Raw genomic sequence first — 10,720 nt, 5'->3', positions numbered from 1 at the left:
TAGCACAATTTAAAAACTGCAGGGGTAGCCAAAGTGTAGCACAATTTGACAAAAAGATAAATTAATTAAGACAATAAAAACATACAAGCATACACAAAGAGACATAAAAACATACACATACCAGTTTCACGACAGGTGTGTTTTAAGATGCCATAAAAGATAAGATCACATGTTAAAAGCCAAAGAATAAAAGTGTTTATAAAAGAGATTTTAAATCAGGAAGAGAGGAGGCCTGTTTGACACTCAAGGGTAAGTTGTTCCATTACCTGGGAGCAACAACAGGAAAGACTAGATCACCTCTGAGCTTCAGCCTAATTTTAGGGACTGGCAGCAGCAAACGATCAGCTGATCTTAGGGATCGAGGAGGGCAGTAAGGTTGAAGCAGCTCAGACAGATATGGTGGGGCAAGGTTGTTCAGGCATTTAAAAACAAATGGCAAAAGCTTAAAATGAATTCTGTAGTGCACAGGGAGCCAATGAAGTGACGCCAGGATGGGAGTAATATCAGAGTCAGTCAGAGTCAGAGTCAGAGTTTCTTTATTGTCATTCGCACCTCATGTGGTACATGTGGTGGAGCGAAATTATGTACACAGGGTCCCAGTTACATCCAACAATAAAATGTATAAGAAAAACAGTAATAACATCTAAGATATGAACTAAGAAATGCATCAACTAAATATACAATAAGCACTCATAACATAAAACATTGAACATCAGCACAAACATGAACATGAGTCTGTGAGCAGATGTGCACGCATGAACACATCAACATTGAAACAGATCAGCAGCAACATGAAACAGATCAGCAGCAACATGAAACAGATCAGCAGCAACATGATATGGTTTTTCACAGTGATTATTCTAGTTAGATATTCATGAGTCTAACAGCCTCAGGGTAGAAGCTGTTCCTCAGTCTAGTGGTTCTACACTTAATGCTCCTTAACCTCCTTCCTGAGGGGAGTGGGGCAAAAAGTGTAATATGTAATATGCTCGTGCCTATGAGCCAGGCGAGCAGCAGAGTTCTGCACAAGCTGCAGACGGGCAAGAGAGGTTTGGCTAATGCCTACATACAGTACATTACAGTAGTCAAGACGAGCTGTGATAAAAGCATGGATTAATTTCTCCAAGTCAGGTCTTGCTAAGATTAGTTTCACTTTTGCTATTTGGCAAAGTTGATTAAAACTTTTCTGAACAACACTTCTGATCTGTTTTTCAAATTTAAAATCAGATTCAAACTTCACCCTCAGATTGGTGACACAGTCCCTGAGATAAAATGACAGTGAGCCAAGCTCTATGCTGGGAGAGGGACAGCAACTCGGTCTGTAAGGGATTTTTTTTCCCTTGTAACACCTGTAAAGAATTCAAAAAGCGTTCAATACAAAAACAACTGGACTTTATTTGTAACAGAAGATGTTTCGCTCCTCATCCGAGGAGCTTTCTCAATTCAAAGAGCAGAGAGTGAGAGATACAGGTTATAAGGCTGAGTGAGATACGACACACACACACATAAGACACACACATATATGTAGATTGGCAGTTCACACCTAAAAACCTAAACAGTAGGTCTTTGTTCCTCTAATTCACAGTCGAGGCCCCCCTGTTCCCATCAGGTGTGAAAACCGGCTGGGAATCTGTTTTAAAGTTGCATTATATGTTTTTGAAAGTGGAAATCTGAGGCCTCCTCCTCTGTTAAAAGACGGCTTTTCTCTTTTTACATTAATTGCTTCCTTCACCCCCCTCTCAAACCATCTGTGTTCTCGGTCCAAAATGTGCGCATTTTGGTCCTCAAAAGAGTGTCCCTTATCTGTGAGGTGGAGGTGAACTGCGGAATTTTGTCCAGAGGAGGTGGCTCTCCTCTACCTTTAAAGAATTCACACACAAGACAGAGTGTAAGAATTGTGGATGAGCCTTCTGCAGAGGTGGGAGTTCGTGACCTGACCAAACGTCAAGGTGAAGTCCGCCGTTTGACGGGAGAGCTCGTGTTTTATTTTGAGACAGGAGGAGTGAGCAACAGGCAAAATCAACAGATACAGATTTTCTCCGACACAGCGGAGCCGCACGAAAGATTACTAAACAGATGGCTTGATTACATAAACGGGATAGCCGGAGTAGCGAGGTCAGATCTGAATAACATCATGGTTGTTTAAAAACCCAAGGTCTTGGTCTCACCGCACATGCACATGAAACTGAGAACAAGACTCTGGCTGTTCTTTAGTTCACACGACTGGAGTTTAATTAAATAGTGAGAAGTCTAAAAACAGTTTTAAATGATAACATTTTAATTTTATCAAACACGGTCCAAACATCATAACTTCAGTCTTGTTCTCATTTAGACTAAGAAAGTTAACCGAAAGCTATGCTTTAATATAATTAAGGCAGTGTGTAAGTTGCTGTGCTGTTTTGGACCATGGGAAAATAGATCTGGCAATCATCAGCATAGAAGTGAAAAGAAATGCCATGTTTCCTAAAAACAGAGCTGAGGGGGAGTAAGTAAAGAACAAATAAAAGAGGGCCAATGATTGAGCCCTGGGGATACCATGTGGAACAGGAGCAGTGGAAGACATACAGTAAAATTGGCTGTTGGATTGGATAAATGCGACAGAAATCAATTGAAGGCGACACCCCTGATGCCCACACAGGGCTCAAGACAAGATTAAAATCCTGTGATCAATGGTGTCAAATGCAGCAGACAAATCTAAGAGCACTAAAACAACAAACCTTCCGGAGTCTGTTGACAAGAATATATTGTTAAAGACGGGAGCTGGCTGTGGGCCACCGGATCCGGAAACCCCCTCCAGCCCACGTCTTTACCCCCGGCTCGAACCTTCCTCAGAAGTGGCAACTATACTAATCAATAAATCAAGGAAACGTCGATTAAGATTTATCAATTATATTAGAAAAAGGCAGTAAAATATTACAATTTACAGCGCTGGACTCTATTCAGTCTGTGACGCGTTCACAGACCCGGAAGAAAGAGCCCCGATGTCTTGTGTCATCATTAATTTATAGGGTCCTAGGCTCCACCTCCACAGAAGGGGGAGCTCAATCAGTGTATGAGGTGACGTGGCTAAGTGTGATCTCAGGGATCTTATGGGTACTGACGTGTTGGGAAATATGAGACGGTGCTCCAAAGCCTTTCTACGTGATGTGGCAATCAGATTAAACTCTATTCCGTGAGATATTGAATCATCAGGGAGACTCTCTTAAGAGTTTGCTGGCCCAGTTTAACCCAGTCAGAACCGGGTCATAATTTCATTATAATTCCGTCTCTGAGCAGATCAAAATCATAAGACCAGTCTGGATTGGAAATATCTTAACAACTTCCCCTGGGCGAGAGTCCCCAAAGGGGTTCTCTCGCATAAAAACTCCCAGTTCAATACCACCAGATAAGCAAGCAATTAATCACTTTCCTCTGGTTGAATGTGAACTACTCCTTATATGTTGGCGGGAGATGCCTACAGGCTACAACGTGTGACCCAGCCACCTCAGGTCAAATAAGATGTCAGAGCTGATGGCTAACGTGTGACCTGCCAGCCCTCAGGCTGCCTGACCCAGCATCTGGACATCTGCCTAGGAATTCAGCCTCCCCTAGGTGTGGTGCAATACAAAATGGAAATTTCTAACATTGGTCTAAGTCAGTACTCTAAATATGATTTAATAATTGCAGGAGGCATCCTAATGCAAGAAAAGCGTTATCTAAAAAAATGTTAATCAGTTTGTAGAACCTAATCTTCCTTTTTGACTCCAAGGGGCAGGCCTGGTCCATCATGTCCATCTGAAAAAGAAAAATAAAAGAAAAAAACTCTGTGCCCCCTTCCCTTTTTCAATTGTGCTGTCCCCATTTTATTTGCACAGAGCGCTGCCGGTATTTTTAGCCTGTCACAGCTGAAAAATGTGTTTGTGTGAATAAAAATCTGAATTAAACATTTAACACGTTTTCACGTGCATATGTATGTAAATAACAGAACCTCCCAACTCCCCCTGGTGATCTAATATAAAACATTCCCAATTAACCAACAGATCAATTTACCCAATTCATCACCCTTTAATTTAATATCAATTTGTATTGAAAGGTGTCATAAGTTCACCCCCTGGAAAATCTATAGTATAAAAAAACATTTTATGTATTTATTATACTCTCTGGTCCCTTCTCCATGGCCATCAGCTGTAAAAATTTGTTATTTCATAGAAAACAATGTCAAAAATTAAGTTTATCATCGCAATTCCACCATCTAGTGGCGTTATTTCATCACAATCAGCCCTTAAAATTAGCAGAAAACGCATTAAAATTTCCTTTTTACCCATGTCTTCACATAAATAAGTCATTAAATAAAAATATCATCAAGTAATAATTAAAAAAGGTAATATTTGACTGTCATGCATAAGAATCTAGTTCAACCATGTTAATTTTAAGGAAAAAATCATAACACTCCATAGTACTGTTAATAAGCTGTAAACGCTGTATTTATTAAACCCATCTCATAATTAGTCAGTCCATCAATCATCTCATCTCTCAGTAGTTGGAGAAGACCTGTCACCCAATCAATGCTGAGTTCAACATTCAATTTAACCATAATTCTAAAGTACACATCTGTACTTAATTGTGAAAAATTTACCAAGTACGTAGTTTCACATATAATCACATCATTAATTGATTACCATTGAAAACACAACCTATAAATATTTGTAATTTCAAAACAGTGTTCTATAATCATTTCAGTACATGTAAAAATCCTAAAATTCTAGTCTATCAATCAATTTATTAACTCATAGTTTAAAAAAATCAGTAAGTTCACTGTGTCACAGTGTTTAATTGGCTAAAGATATATTTTAAAGACGCTCCTCCATCTATGTTTAAAAGCAAAATCAGAAAATAGAAAACCCTTTACTGTGCTGGTAACGTTAATTCAATGTTAATAATGATAAGTGATGTTAGTTTTATGTTACTTAAACTGTCCGCCAGATCAGTATGAACCTTAAAAAAACCCTCATTCATGACAATTGATAACATCCTCATTTGATGCGTGATGTTTTCAGCTCAGGGAGTAGAACCGGTGACTTTTTCCTCCCTGGCACGCCACTCCATTCCCCCTCATCAGGGGCATTTCCTCGGACACCTGTCTGGCCTCCATGCTTCAAACCCCGTCATTTGACTCTCAACCTCTGTCAGCAACTCGTTTGAAGCATACAGCCTAAAAAGCATTCACAGTAGTTATTTTAGTTCAGCACTGCTCCAGAGACCTGTGAAGGGTTAATGTTGTTCAAGCTATACAAATCACATTAATAAAATAATCCTCAAACATAATCTTTGTTTAACCAGAATTTTTTTAAGAGACAGGCACAGTTAAAATGAAAATTTCTTTTGAAAACATAAAATTACCAATTTTAATCTGCATTTCTTTAATTTAACACTAAGACTATATTTTAAAAACTGCAGGGCACTTGCTGTAAGATAATTCCAGCTCTCATCACAACTCCTTTAAGACATTCTGTTAAATCCCATAGTTAATGTCGGCTTGTATCACCATTTAAAACTGTCCATAATTCAAAGGTGGATCCATTTATCTTGTCAGGTACTTGAAGGTGAACCTTCACTGGGGTGCATTTTAACATATGGAGTTTGTCTGAAAAGACAATGTCTTTTCATCTGTGTAAAACATGAAGCATTCTTTGTGCGTGTGTGTGTATATGTTTATATATATACATATACATATATATATATATATGTATGTATGTATGTATGTATGTGTATATTTATATATATATGTATATACATACATGTGTGTGTGTGTGTGTGTGTGTATATATATATATATATATATATATATATATATATATATATATATATAACCTCTTGATCATTGTGTAATCGAGGTTGCCAACTAGACTCATCTCTCTTAAGATACCTTCTGATGTGCTATAAGGTTTGAACAATACTACATTTGTTTAAAAAGATCATAGGGGGATTAAAAGTCATATCTGTGTATAAACTGTGACATCTGGAGATGTCCAGTGTGAATAATAAGCTGTTGGGTGTGTTTCCATTCCAGTCAGACTCTAATGTTCTGCAGAGTTTGTGTCAACTTTCTTTTGGTTTATTTCAGCAATCTCAGATACAGAATCAGAATAAACTTTATTGGCATTGCACCGAGAGACAACGCGAATATGTACGTACAGTCATCCAAAAGATGAGCAGAGTGCACAATGTTGCAGCTATAAATAACGTGGTCTTCTTATTCTTATCCATAATAATATTTTGCTTAGATGAGAAAGGGAAGAAAACACGAGGAGAGACGGTATAAAAAAAAAGATCTCTCACGCCATGTCCTAGACAGGGCACGATTTGAGGCATCAAAAAACCTACCACTGCAAAGCAACATAAATAGACATTATACATGTACATATACAAACCGGATTCCAAAAAAGTTGGGACACTAAACAAATTGTGAATAAAAACTGAATGCAATGATGTGGAGGTGCCAACATCTAATATTTTATTCAGAATAAAACACAAATCACAGATCAAAAGTTTAAACTGAGAGAATGTATCATTTTAAGGGAAAAATCTGTTGTTTCCAAATTTCATGACGTCAACAAATCCCAAAAGTTTGGACAAGTCCATTTTTACCACTGTGTGGCATCCCCCCTTCTTCTTACAACACTTAACAGACATCTGGGGACAGAGGAGACCAGTTTCTCAAGTTTAGAAAAAGGAATGCTCTCCCATTCATGTCTAATACAGGCCTCTAACTGTTCAATCGTCTTGGGCCTTCTTTGTCGCACCTTCCTCTTTATAATGCTCCAAATCTTCTCTATAGGTGAAAGATCTGGACTGCAGTCTGGCCATTTAAGTACCCGGATCCTTCTCCTACGTAGCCATGATGTTGTGATTGCTGCAGAATGTGGTCTGGCATTATCGTGTTGAAAAATGCAGGGTCTTCCCTGAAAGAGATTACGTCTAGATGGGAGCATATGTTGTTCTAGAACCTGAACATAGTTCTCTGCATTAATGGTGCCTTTCCAGACATGCAAGCTGCCCATGCCACAAGCGCTCATGCAACCCCATACCATCAGTGATGCAGGCTTCTGAATGGAGCATTGATAACAACTTGGGCTATCCTTGTCCCCTCTGGTCCTGATGACATGGCGTCCAAGTGTTCCATAAAGAACTTCAAATCGTGACTCATCTGACCACAGAACAGTCTTCCATTTTGTCACACTCCATTTTAAATGACCCCTGGCCCATTGAAATCGTCTGAGCTTGTGGAGCTTGCTTAGAAATGGCTTCCTCTTTGCACTGTAGAGTTTCAGCTGGCAACGGCAGATGGCACGGTGGATTGTGTTAACTGACAATGCTTTCTGGATGTATTCCTGAGCCCATTCTGTTGTTTCCTTGACAGTGGAATTCCTGTTTGAGGTGCAGTGACGTTTAAGGGCCAAGAGATCACGAGCATCCAGTAGAGTTTTACGGCCTGGACCCTTGCGCACAGCGATTGTTTCAGATTCTCTGAATATTTTGATGATGTTATGCACGGTGGATGACGATAACTTAAAAGTCTTTGCTATTTTACACTGGGTAACACCATTCTGGTATTACTGCACTATCTTTCTGTGCAACAATTGTGGAATTGGTGATCCTCTTACCATCTTGGCTTCTGAGAGAAACTGACACTCTGAGAAGCTCTTTTTATACCCAATCATGTTGTCAATTGACCTAATTAGTGTTAATTGGTCTTCCAGCTGTTCATTATATGCTCAATTTCCTTTTTCCAGCCACTTATTGCTACTTGTCCCAACTTTTTCGTGATTTGTTGACAATGTGAAATTTTGAATCAACATATTTTTCCTTTAAAATGTTACATTTACTCAGATTAAACTTTTGATCTGTCATCTATGTTATATTACAAATAAAATATGGACATTTGCCATCTCCACATCACTGCATTCAATTTTATTCACAATTTGTTTAGTGTCCCAACTTTTTTGGAATCCGGTTTGTAAGCCGGTGAAGACACTGAATTTTTAAGGGAAAGTCGTAGCATAGTCCAGAGCCCCCTCTAAGCCATTGTCCAGATAGGAGGTGTCATTCATCATCAGCTCGGTTGAGGCTCTGTCACATGTCCACAGCCTTGGGGAATGGAGTGGTGAGGAGACAGTGCAAGCATCTTTGTTGTTTTCAAACATGCCAGGAGGAGTTGAGATAAGTCCAGCGTCAAGGTCACAGTTTGGGTCAGGCAGAACTCGTGAATTGCTGTTTCTGCCTTTTTAAAGTCTCGCTGGTATACATTCCTCTGATGGAACTCCAAAATAGCCGAATTAATCCTTTACGCCAAAAGTCGAGCTCGCAACATTCTCCAAGATTATTTCCACCATTCATGGGTGCTGCCACAAAGTTCATGGTTCTGATAACAGCCTGCTCCAGCTCCCTGCTGCATCTCCCCAAATTCAGTCTGAGTGCTGTCGAGTTTCGACACATCCACACAAATTTATAGACAATCCAAAATTCACCAGCCAAACAGCAAAAAAAAAACAAAAAAAAAACAGTTGTCATCATGAATCCAATTTGTTTCCATCGAGATAAGAGGGTCCTCCTTATGCCCTGACTCCTGTCGGGAGAAGTTGATCAATTTTGTTGAGAGACCAGCTGATCCTTTGAATTAAGCGGTATGCAGAAAGAAAAAAATTAGGCTTTTTAAAGGTTCACAGGACAAAAGAGTGCAAGCAGGGAAGGGTGTGGGGTGGAAGACCAGGGAGACGCATCTGGTTTCACCAGAGGACAAAGAGAGAAAAAATAATAATAATCTTGATGAAACCCAAGATTTTAACTATTTCATTTGTGTTATACCATCTGTCCACTCTGATAATGTTGAAAAGTTTTCTTTACAACAAATGATGACACATTTTCTTTTGTTTTTCAGGGTGGACTGGCATCTTGACTCCTTTTCACCTTCTAAAAGTATTGAGAGAAGAGCTGGCCTGTTATAATGTTTTCTGTAGTGATGTCTACTCAAAACACTGAACCACTGCCTCCTCCCCACCCACCCCCACCCCCCACCCCCTACCCCTAAATGTCTCATATATTTAATGACACCCTGCTAATGTTGGGTTAGAAATGACCATATTGAATTTTATGGTTCTGTTGATGCAGATAGTCATTTATTGGAAGGTAGTGTTAAAGACCGTCTACTGCAGAGACATTTTAGGGGCGGCTGTGGCTGAGCGGTTAGAGCAGTCGTCCTCAAATGTGAGAGTTGGGGGTTCAAATCCACCAGCAGTCACATGCCGAAGTGTCCCTGGGCAAGACACTGAACCCCTCATAGCCTCTGATGTGTGTCCCATTGGTGTTTGAATGTGATAAAGCTCGGATTAGTCTCTTTAGAATGATTTGTTCAATTAGCTTTGTAGAGATCTAGTAGAGTGCTGTGTGGATGGGTAAATGAGGAAACAGATTGTAGTGTAAAGCGCTTTGAATATCTTGAAATAAGATAGAAAGGTGCTATATAAGTACAGTCCATTTACCATTATCATTTACATTTAGTGTGTCTATTAAAGCAATTACTGGAATTAATTTAGACAATATGATAGTTATCAGGGGACTTTATCTCTTCATTTAGTTTGATTAAAACACTTCTATTGATCATTTCTCATCAGGTTAAAACGTGTATGTAATAATTTTCATTTTGTAAACAAGTCACCACTTTTCATGTCTGACCATGGTAACACCACCACAACCTCAGTTTGGATGATGGTAAATTATAGTACATAGAGCCTTTCTATCTAATCAAGACACTCAAAGCTCTTTACAGCACAATGTGTGCCCTCCTTTACCTCCACGCACACATTCACACAGAGCTCTACTACATTTCTACAAAAGCTAATCTGAATCTGTAGAGACTAATTAGAGCTTTAGATCATATTTATACACCTATTGGACACACATCGGAGCCAGAGGGGCTCAGGGACTTGCCCAGGGACACGTCAACATGTGACTGCTTGTGGAATCGAACCACCAACTCTCCCATTGGAGGACGGCTGCTCTAACACTCATCCAAAGCTGCCTCAAGATGGTAGAACAGCTGCAACTTCACAATTTAAAACTTTCATTTATATTGTATTTGAATTGTCTTGTGAACTGTTTTAATGTTCTGAAGCTATTTATGTTTATCTGTTCTGCATCCTATTCTTTCATTATAGTACCATTACTGCTTATTACTGCTTAATATTGCTTATTAATGTTTATTGCTGGTTATTACTGCTTATTACTGGTTGTTGTCATTATTAGTTCTTATTGGTTAATATCTGTTATTCTTGGTTATTGTATCACTTATTATTATTGTTATCATTAGTTATTACTAGTTCTTATTGTTATTATTGGTTCTTATTGGCTCTCTTTGAACATAAGCTAGTGTCAAATAAAACTGATATGATTTTGAGAACTTGTGTCCGTGAGCAGTACTCACACAGTTTGTATTCAGAGAATAAAGTGTCTTCTGTTGAAAACATTGGTTATCTCTTTATAGCTCAACCAGGCCGTGGGCTTTTTACATGTTGCACAAATGGCATACCTTTAGAAAGAAAATATTTGTGTGATTTGACTGATATGGAGCATTTTATGGTATAATAAACAGAAATTTTGATTTATTGCAGAAACAATGAAAACATCTCTAAAGGAAGGCTGAAGGGTTCTGGTGCCACTGGTGCAACATAACTTTGAAATAATC

At 38.9% G+C, this 10,720-nt stretch overlaps 1 protein-coding gene across 1 annotated transcript in view; it reads left to right on the top strand.

The window, feature by feature from the left end:
* Positions 1 to 9,046, top strand: part of LOC119414146 (syntaxin-binding protein 1-like) — a 78,826-nt gene extending 69,780 nt beyond the window's left edge. The window contains exon 9 of the mRNA XM_037681269.1: positions 8,918 to 9,046. The gene's annotated coding sequence lies outside the window, so the exon portion shown is untranslated. The remainder of the gene's footprint in view (positions 1 to 8,917) is intronic.
* Positions 9,047 to 10,720: the final 1,674 nt, after the last annotated feature.

The sequence above is a fragment of the Nematolebias whitei genome, chromosome 8 (genome assembly GCF_014905685.2).
Source record: "Nematolebias whitei isolate Nwh7 chromosome 8, NemWhi1, whole genome shotgun sequence".
NCBI classification, from domain to species: Eukaryota; Metazoa; Chordata; class Actinopteri; order Cyprinodontiformes; family Rivulidae; genus Nematolebias; species Nematolebias whitei.
The sequence above is the reverse complement of the archived record's forward strand: the minus strand, read 5'-3'. Positions and strand labels throughout refer to the sequence as shown.